At 30.8% G+C, this 9,987-nt stretch overlaps 1 pseudogene; it reads left to right on the plus strand.

Moving 5' to 3' along the window:
* The first annotated feature begins 8,113 nt into the window (after nucleotides 1-8,113).
* On the plus strand, nucleotides 8,114-8,542 carry LOC110825561 (agamous-like MADS-box protein AGL80 pseudogene; annotated as a pseudogene).
* Nucleotides 8,543-9,987: the final 1,445 nt, after the last annotated feature.

The raw sequence follows: 9,987 nt of genomic DNA on the forward strand, positions 1-9,987 counted from the left end.
TGTTAAAATTAACTATAAAATAACCATATGAATAATTAAAATTTGAATACAAGACTTTTCACATAGATGTTGGTGTTATACACTTTGACAGTAGTGTATAAGTGGTTTCATTGTATTATTACATCTATCTTCATTTTTAAAAAGTACTTATCTTGTGTCTTATGAATTTTTAAAACCGTTATCGCAAAAGTATAAATTGGTTTTGAATAAGTGATCCCACTAATAAAGGTTAAATACTGGTCATTATCTTTAAGAATCAATTGCAATATCGTACTACAGATACTATAGTAACATACTATAATATTAAAATTTTTTTGAAGTAGTAATTTATGTCACTGGAGTTAAATATGATCTTGTTTTATATCAATAACATTTTTTTTAATAGCAAGAGACTTTATATCATCGATTTTTGAGTATTTATATATGTAAAAGAAATTCAAAATACTAATTGCTGAAAACGTTTGAAATTAGCCGTCAAAAATATTTTTCTGTATTTATTATTCTATGTGATTGTATATATTTAAATGTGTATATGTATATATTGTACATTTCTTTTTGCATAAAGTATTAGTTAATTATTCACAGATTGTTGAGTTCAAAAATTATTTATTTTAGTTTTTTTTCATATTTTCAACATAATAATTGCATTGTAAAATTTTATTTATGATTGTTAGAGAATCTCCAATATATTTAAGTTATTTAAATATTGCATGTTTTGACTAAAATAAAATTTTTAGAATTATATTTAAATTTTAGATTAATCAAAATATTAATTGTTTTAGATATTTGAATTATATCAGAATTTTCTTTGGAAAAAATATTATTCCTTAATGCCATTATCCCACATTTTAATTCTATGATCTGAAGAGCACATCCATATTTATTAAATTCTGTACAAAAATCTTATTTGAAATCTAAACAAATTTAAGTATCTAGCTAGCTTAATCTTCCTCCTAAGTAAACTGAATTTCTACATATAGTGCATCAATAATGCTTTTGTCCTCTCTTAATTGTGTATAAAAAAAAAAGAAAAGAAAGAAGAGAAAATAGCATTTTGATAGCATAAAATTATATTGAGCATGCATATATTTTAACAAATAGTAATAAAGCCACATCAAGTCGGGGAAAGGGACAAATTAAAGAATGAAGAGTAGTACTAGCATAGGAAATATAAAATATTGAGGTAAAGATTAATTCAAAGAAAATTATAACATAAAGCAATCTAAGTACATACATGTATGTGACCCAACGACTATGACTGTGACGATGACAGCTACAACTATTATGATGACTACAATTATTTAGATGATTACTATGACAACTAAGAAATTAATGACATATCTTTATGGTGGAATTTAATTGCTTGTTTAAAGTACATCTCCAACAGTACCCCAAAAAATTCAAAATTAAATATCATAATACTCAATTCCTAAGGTTAATTAAACACACTACATTATATCAATCTATTATTCTGGTTGTTCTAATCCGTGAATGGCACCATCATCTCATGCAAGAAGAATAAATATTTTTTTCAAAAAAGAGTATAAAAAGAGAACTTTATTGAGAAAAAATTCATAGCTTAAAGGTCACATAACAAGCCAGCAAAATAGTTAAAACATAGTTACAAAAAAGAGAAGGTCACACCTGAGAATTAATTGAAGTCATGCAGAATTAAAGACATTATAAAAAATTGCATAACAACCCTATCTTGCCATTGTGAAGAAGCAAAAAAGCTCATATGCATCATATATATAGTTGGTAGTCAAGCTAATCATGAAGCTGGAAAAGCCCAACAATAAATTAAGAGCACAAAAGACTATCAACATGGAGAAACTACCAATGATGCTACTAGAATCAGTTATATACATCAACTCAGACCTGCCTATGAATTAGCCTCCTCAAAGTAGGTAGATACATGCATTATAGTGAAGCAATAGCTTTTAATTAAAATGGATGGTCACGATTGAATAATTTTATATAAGTACAGCCTTGCAACAATTTACTAATTAATTTTTTATAATTACATTACCTTAAATCAAAAGATTTTCCCATATCCCCTACTAAAAACATAACATTTATGGAGATAGTTTGGGTATTCCACTTGCAGTTTTAGAATGCACCACATCTTACCTTACATTGTATATTCTACTATATTAAAATGATCCACCCCCCATTTCTTATTAATAGCTATTCAATCGTTGTATCATTTTATATATACCCCCTCCCGCCCCTTGGGAACACATGATAAAATACCATGACTAGAAAGAAGGTTAAGCTTGCTTATATCACTAACAACTCTGCAAGAAAAGCCACATTCAAGAAAAAAAAGGAGCTGATGAAGAAAGTGAGCGAACTTAGCACTCTTTGCAATGTCAAAGCCTGTGCAATTATTTACAGCCTTTATGACTCGCAACCAGATCTTTGATTTTCCTCTCTCGGAGCCCAACACGTGTTTGTTGCCTTTAAAAGGATTCCCGAGATGGAGCAGAGCAAAAAGATGGTGAATCAAGAGAGTTTCTTGCATTAAAAGATCACTAAGGCAACGGACCAACTAAAGAAGCAGTGCAATGATAATTGCGAGAAGGAGATAACATATATCATGATATACTCGAGGGATCTGGTAGAATATGCAAAACATTTGGCAATAGTGCTAGGGATACTTCGAAGAGCCAAGTTGTATGCAAAGTTCAGTAGATGTGAGTTCTGGTTGGATCAAATAGCATTCTTGGCCAATATTGTGTCGAAAGATGGGGTATCTGTTGACCCATCAAAGGTAGAGGCAGTGGTAATGTAAGAGGATGGAAACACTCAGCAAGTCACCTCAGCATTAAGGAATAATATTTTCCTCAAAGAAAATCCCAATATAATCCAAATATCTAAAATAATTAATATTTTGATTAATCTGAAATTTAAATATAATTCTAATAATTTTATTTTAGTCAAAACATGCAATATTTTAAATAATTAAAATATATTGGAGAATCTCTAACGATCATAAATAAATTTCACGATACAATTATTTTGTTCAGAATATGGAAAAAACCTGAAATAAATAATTTTCAAACTTAACAATCTGTGAATTGTTAACTAATACTTTATGCAAGAAGAAATGTACAATATATACATATAAATATTTAAAAATATACATTCACATAGAATAATAAATATAGAAAAAAAATTTGACGGCTAATTTTAAACACTTTAAGCAATTAATATTTTGAATTTCTTTTACATATATAAATACTCAAAAATCAATGATATATAGTTTCTTACTACTAAAAAAAATATTACTGATATAAAACAAGACCATATTTAACTCCAGTGACACAAACAACAACATTAAATTTTTTTCAATATTATAGTATGGCTCTAGTAACTGTAGTACGATGTTGCAATTGATTCTTAAAGACAATGATCAGTATTTAACCTTTCTTAGTGGGATCACTTATTCAAAACCAATTTATACTTTTGCGATAATAGTTTCAAAATTTCATAAGACACTAAATACTTTTTTAAAAATGAAGATAAATATAATAATACAATAAATTATAATTAATTTTAACATATGATAGCATTATATATTTATTTTTGTGTTACATAAGAGTCGAATCTTCAATTCTTATTTTTATAGAGGTAGAGAAATACCACTTCATTTAAAAGTCAAGTATTATCATGCCTTAATTATATTTAACTTTTAGAAGGATTGGTTTCTATTAAGGTGGTTAGTAATGAAGTAAAGATCCTAGAATTGGAACTATTGGGCCTTTGGCTCGATCATTAAGGGATGGCATTAGTTCCCATTAATGAAGAACACGTCTACTCACAATTTTATATAAAAAGTTAACAAGTTAGCCAAATTATCACCTACATACCTTTTTATATAATCTGTTAACTTCTAACGTCAACAATTTTCTAATAAAAATGTACTGAATGTATTTATTTATTTGTTTTTGTGAATATGTCAATTTAGTGATATATAAAAGAACTTAAGTTCAATTACTTTGTTTAAAATTAAATTTGCAGTCCGTTTTATGTATGGATTATAGAACTAATTATATTGATATTTAATTGTAACATTTCATTTTCTTACATAATTGTTTACATTAATATTTAATTTTAATTGTATTGAAATTTTTAATTAAATAGTTAGCATAATTTTTAATTTAAAAAAAAATTCAATTACACAATTAACACAAGTACAACATATTAATAAAGTGCCATCTTTACTAAATAAAGGGAAGTAAACATGGTTAGTTATATTCGATGAATCACTCTTTTATCATTGTAAGTGTATATGTATATATATAATCTCTTTAAATAAGACACACACAACAAAGTTATAATATTTAAGAATACAAAAAGAAATAAAGAGATAAAAAAATCATAACACATTACATCAAAAAATCATAACACAATACATCCTTTATAGATAAGCCAAATTCAAAATTAATAAGTGAAATAGAAAGTATACCTTTATAAATCATATGGAAGTTTCCTTGTTTTAATGTGTTAAAAACTCATACCTAAGGTGTAACGACCCCGGAAATTTAAAAAAGGAAATGTATGTAAAAATTTTGAATGCGGAAGCGAAATAAAAAGTTCTGATTAATATCCCTTACACAATAACCGAAACGTACTAACAATTTGAAAGAATAAGTTAACTAAAGGAAATACTAGAAATGAAATACTATAAGGAAAACTATAAAATATTTAGGCATCTACTCGCCGTCTTCCTGTGGAATGGGCTCGGGAACCAAGTCTTCCTAATCTGAAATGGTTAAGTAATGAATGAGCTACACTAGCCCGGTAAAGACGTCACACTGTATCACTAATACAGAAGTAAAGGTTGGTAGAAAAACAAAAACGACCAATGGAGCACAATTTTTAACAAATTCATTAATCAATAATAAAATCCTTTACTGTTAACTTACCTCGGTGAGATTTATGAAAACGACCCATCGAAACAATAACATCAAAGATATCATGAATTTATACATACTCTCTAACATAGTACATGTCATACTTTTATATTTTAAATCATCAAACAATAATTTTCTTCTTTTATCAGCCTACCAGTATCCATGGGGATCCATAGGGGTCTCTGCTACACGTGAACCATTAATTTTAACAACTTAATTCCAGGGCCGTCCCCATACCCCGTTCGGTATGGGCACCAAAACAATAAACCTTAATACCCCGTCTGGTATGAGGGTGAAGTGGGTCATCCCCATACCCCGTCCAGTATGAGCGCTAAAATATTTAAAGTCTCCATACCCCGTCCGGTATGAGACAATGTTCCCGGTGGGGTTCTCTATGGACCCGGTCCGTCCACCATCTCCCAAGATATCTAGTGAGACTATCAACTTATCCATTTATCAATTCACATACCTTTTCTATTTTTTCTTAGTTTTCTGTTTCTCACATAATCATGAATACTTAAACAAGTAACGAGCATCAGCAAAGCAAGTATATCATCGGATTCACAAAATCGAGCGGCTCCTCTAGCTCGAGTTGCGATTTGGTATTTTGCTCCAGTCAACCTGTAAAGGAAGGAACGGTGGTCACAATGGTGTAAAAATTACATCGAACGGGAATCGGGAAGGGTCTCATCGGAGAAAAAATAGAGAAAACCTGTGGCGATATTGCTGGGCTTCGACGGTGTTTTTCGGCCAATTGGCCGGTATTTTGGCTCCGATTTGGCCACAGGTGGGTTTAGAATCAAAATCCGAGCCAAGGAGAGAATTTTTACCTCGTTTGGCGGCCAAAAAGTGCTCCGGTGCGGCGGCGGGTCTCGGTGGTCGGTTCTCCGGTGGCTGGGCTTTCTTCTCCAGCAAGGGCTCTGGCAGTTAGGGTTAGGGTTTGGGTGTGGATGAGATTATTTATAACCTTCTGCTTTTAATCTGAGTCGTCCATCGCGATTTAATCTGGGCCGTCCAATCGCGATTAAGTAAGAAATGAATCTGGCCCGTTCATCGCGATGCAATCTGGGCAGTTTGTGCGCAATTCAATTTGGGTTGTCCGTATGCGTGCAATCTGGACCGTCCGTATGCACTTTTGATCTGGGATGTTCGTGCGCGTGGGAACGGATCTCAGTCGTTCGATCGCGCGCACGTGGATCGCCCACGTGGCTCCCTTCCGCGTGGCCTCCTGCGTCAGCGTCTCTGCCACGCGGCGTGTCCTGGTTGGCCGGGGCTGCTGACCAGGCTGCTGACGTGGCGTAATTTTTCTAAATTGCGTTTTGACCCCCGATTTTTTATTTTCTTTTCAAAAACACCCTCAGAACCCAAATTTTCACCCGTTTTTCCCAAAATTATTTTCAATTAAATCCCAAAAATAATTTTATCCCTTTTTATTATTATTATTATTATTATTATTTCTATTTAATTAAATTAAACTAAATTAAAAGCATATATTATTACATAATAAATCATTATATTCATCTAAAAATTACAAAAAAAAATTAAAATAAAATAAAATAATATTAATAAAAATAATAATAATTTGGGGTGTTACGTAAGGCCACCTATATACCATTTTATATGAATGCTTGAACTTTTGAAAATTTAATAGAAGATTTAAAATGTATGAGTTCTTATATGATTTGTTAGCTCTTTATATAAAAGCTAAGATTAATGAGGAACATGTATATCTAACAAATCATTAAGTAACATTTTGGCATTCCACTTAATGTTTTAGAATGCACTATATCTTACCTTAGATGGCATATTCTACTATATTATAATGCTCCATTCCCCATTCTTTATTAATAACTCTCCAATCCTTGTCTCATTCTATATATAGCCCCTCTCTTTCCTTGGCCAGACACACAAAACATCATGACTAGAACAAGGTTAAGCTTACCTACATTACATTACATATCTAAAACAAATTAGTGTAGTGGATTTCTTAGTTGCATGTAATTGATTAAAAGCAAATATGCATAATTTTCTTCTTTTTTTCCTTCTTTTCTATGCGTTATTATGTATTTTAAGTATTTTTTTTGCACATATGATCTTTAAGCAAGTCTTCTTTTTCAAAATAATTATTGGTTATTGGTTATAGCTTCACGAAAAAATGTAAGTTTTATTATGTACAAAGAAAATAAAAAATAAATCTTGATTGCATATAGTAGTTAATTGTCTACTAAATGTATATAATTTGTTGTGATATAGAGAGATATTATAACTTTAATAATTGTGATTAATAGTATTCCATAAAGATAAAATCAAATATATAATTGCTCTAATAATCGTATTCTACGTACTGCATACCAAATGAAATAATTAATTATTATGGAGTTCAGAAAAAATCACCATGTGCCTACATTATATGTATAATTATTATGAAATCTTGTGCATGTGTAATTAAATTTTCTTTGGTGACAATAAAGTTTTGGAGTGTAAAGTTTGCAGAAGAAATTAAAAGATGAAGAAAACCAGCATTAATTTTAAGGATGATCAAATATTTTTCTTATAAATAAAATTTATTTTGCGAATTAGGAAAAAATGAATATTGACATTAATGCATAAAAGCAAATAAAAAACTATATATCTATGGTTTTTGTTTCTTTTTTAAAAAATTAAAAAATAAAATGGTGGTAGGTGTAGGATATCAAGACACATAATTAAGTTGGATTTGGAAGGAGGTGGCCACATTAGTTGATGATTAAGAGTAATATCTATGAGTGTGTATAAGATAATGAGGTGTGTATGCTTGCCATGTATGATTAATTTCAAGTGTGAATGCATGCTGGGATAATGCAAGAGAGAGTAGGTATATAAGTGCATTACAATGAATCAATAACTTGTAATTAAAAGGGAGGATTGGATGATTTTAGATAAGTGTAGCCTTTCAATATTTTACTAATTAAATTTTGTGAAATACATTCCTTAAATGACAAGATTTTCCCACATCCCCTATTAAAGACATCATATTTTTGGAGTTAATTTGAACATTTCGCTTGCAATTTTAAAATGCACCACATCTTACCTTACATGGTATATTCTACTATATTAAAATGCTCCACTCCCCATTCCTTATTAATAACTATTCAATGTTTGTCTCATTTTATATATACACTCTCTTGCTCCTTGGACAGACACGACAAAACACCATGACTAGAAAGAAGGTTAAGCTCGCTTATATCACTAACGACTCTGCAAGAAAAGCCATGTTCGAAAAAAGAAAGAAGGGAGTGATAAAAAAGGTGAGTGAACTCAGCACTCTCTGCGATGTCAAAGCCTGTGCAATCATTTACAGCCCCTATGACTCAAAACAAGAGGGTTGGCCTTCCTCTTTCGGAGCCCAATGCGTACTTTCTAATTTTAAGAGGATGCCCGAGATGGAGCAAAGCAAGAAGATGGTGAATCAAGAGAGCTTCTTGTGCCAAAAGATCGCCAAGGCAACTGATCAACTGAAGAAACAGTGCAAGGATAATCGCGAGAAAGAGATCACGTATATCATGTTCCAAAGTCTTATCGGGAAGCCCCTCCACCAGCTCAACCTCATTGGTCTCAACAATTTGGGTTGGCTTATTGAATAATACCTCAAAAAAATCCAAAAGAGTATTGGAACACTCTGGAAGTCACCTCAGCCTCAGGAGGCCACAGACGCAGGAGTGATGAAGGGTCCTAAGGAGACATTCACTAAGATCACGGAGGATCATCCAGTGTAGATGTTACAGCAGCTACAAACGTGGTTTATTTATGGGATGAAACCGCAAGCACATCAGCAACCACCTGGAGTAGACGGGGAATAGGCGAAGATGATGGTGTCATTCACCCATAAGAACAACCAAAATAATTGACTGAAATGGTCTAGTGGGTTTAATTGCCCTTAGGAATCGAGTATTATGATATTTAATTTTAAATTTTTTGGAGTGTTGTTGGAGATGTACTTTAAATAACCAATTACATTCCACCACAAAGATATGTTGTCGGTTTCTTAGTCATCGTAGTCGTTGCCTTAATAGTTGTAGTCATCATAGTAGTTGTAGCTATCACCATCATAGTTGTAGTCGTCGAGTCGCATGCATACATGTACTTGGATTACTTTGAATTATGATTTTCTTTAAATTAATCTTCTCTTTAATATTTTATATCTTGTACTAGTACTACTTTTCATTCTTTAATTTCTCTCTTCCCCCTGCTTGACATGGCTACAACTACTTGTTAAATACCTGCATGCTCAATGTAATTTTAAGCTATTATAATGCACTTTTCTCTTCTTTTATTTTCTGTTTTGTTTTACATAATGGAATGATGACATGAGAATTATTGATGTAGTATATGTAGAAATTCAGTCTAGTTAGGAGGAAGATTAAGCTAGGTAGCTACTCAAATTTATCTAGATTTCAAATGAGATTTTTGTATAGAATTTAATACATATGGATATGCTCTTCCAATCTTGAAATTAAAATTTAGGATAAAGACATTGAGGAATAATATTTTCCTCACATCAAATCTAGATCTAATCGGAATATCTCAAATAATTAATATTTTTATTAATATGAATATTATGCATGTATCTGGAAAAGTACGCTAAAATTATAAATATGTTATTTAATTATTTGTTGGATTTATTTCGGGTTCTACTAACTTAGAGATATATAGAATAATCTATCTTTTTTTCCTATATTTTAAAAGGTAAAAAAATTATAGTCACATTTATACTACTAATTCAGAGTGTTGATGGGAAGTATATGTGTACACTTGCAACTAGCTCCTTTAAGTAGTTTGGACAATATCTTGTTTAATTTGCTAAATATGACATATTATTGTAATATAATAGCAATGTTGTCTAAATAACAAGTAGAATAAGTATTACTTCATACGTATACACACATATATATAATCTTTAACTGTTTTTCGTTATTTATATTACACGAGCATGCAATTTATAGCACATCGTAATTATCTTAAAGGTTCGAATCAGTAATGGAGGATGGATTGTTTCCTTCTATTTTTTTTTTGAACATGACTTTGATTT

Source organism: Carica papaya, chromosome 2 (assembly GCF_054855325.1).
Source record: "Carica papaya isolate Zhongbai chromosome 2, ASM5485532v1, whole genome shotgun sequence".
Classification (NCBI taxonomy): domain Eukaryota; kingdom Viridiplantae; phylum Streptophyta; class Magnoliopsida; order Brassicales; family Caricaceae; genus Carica; species Carica papaya.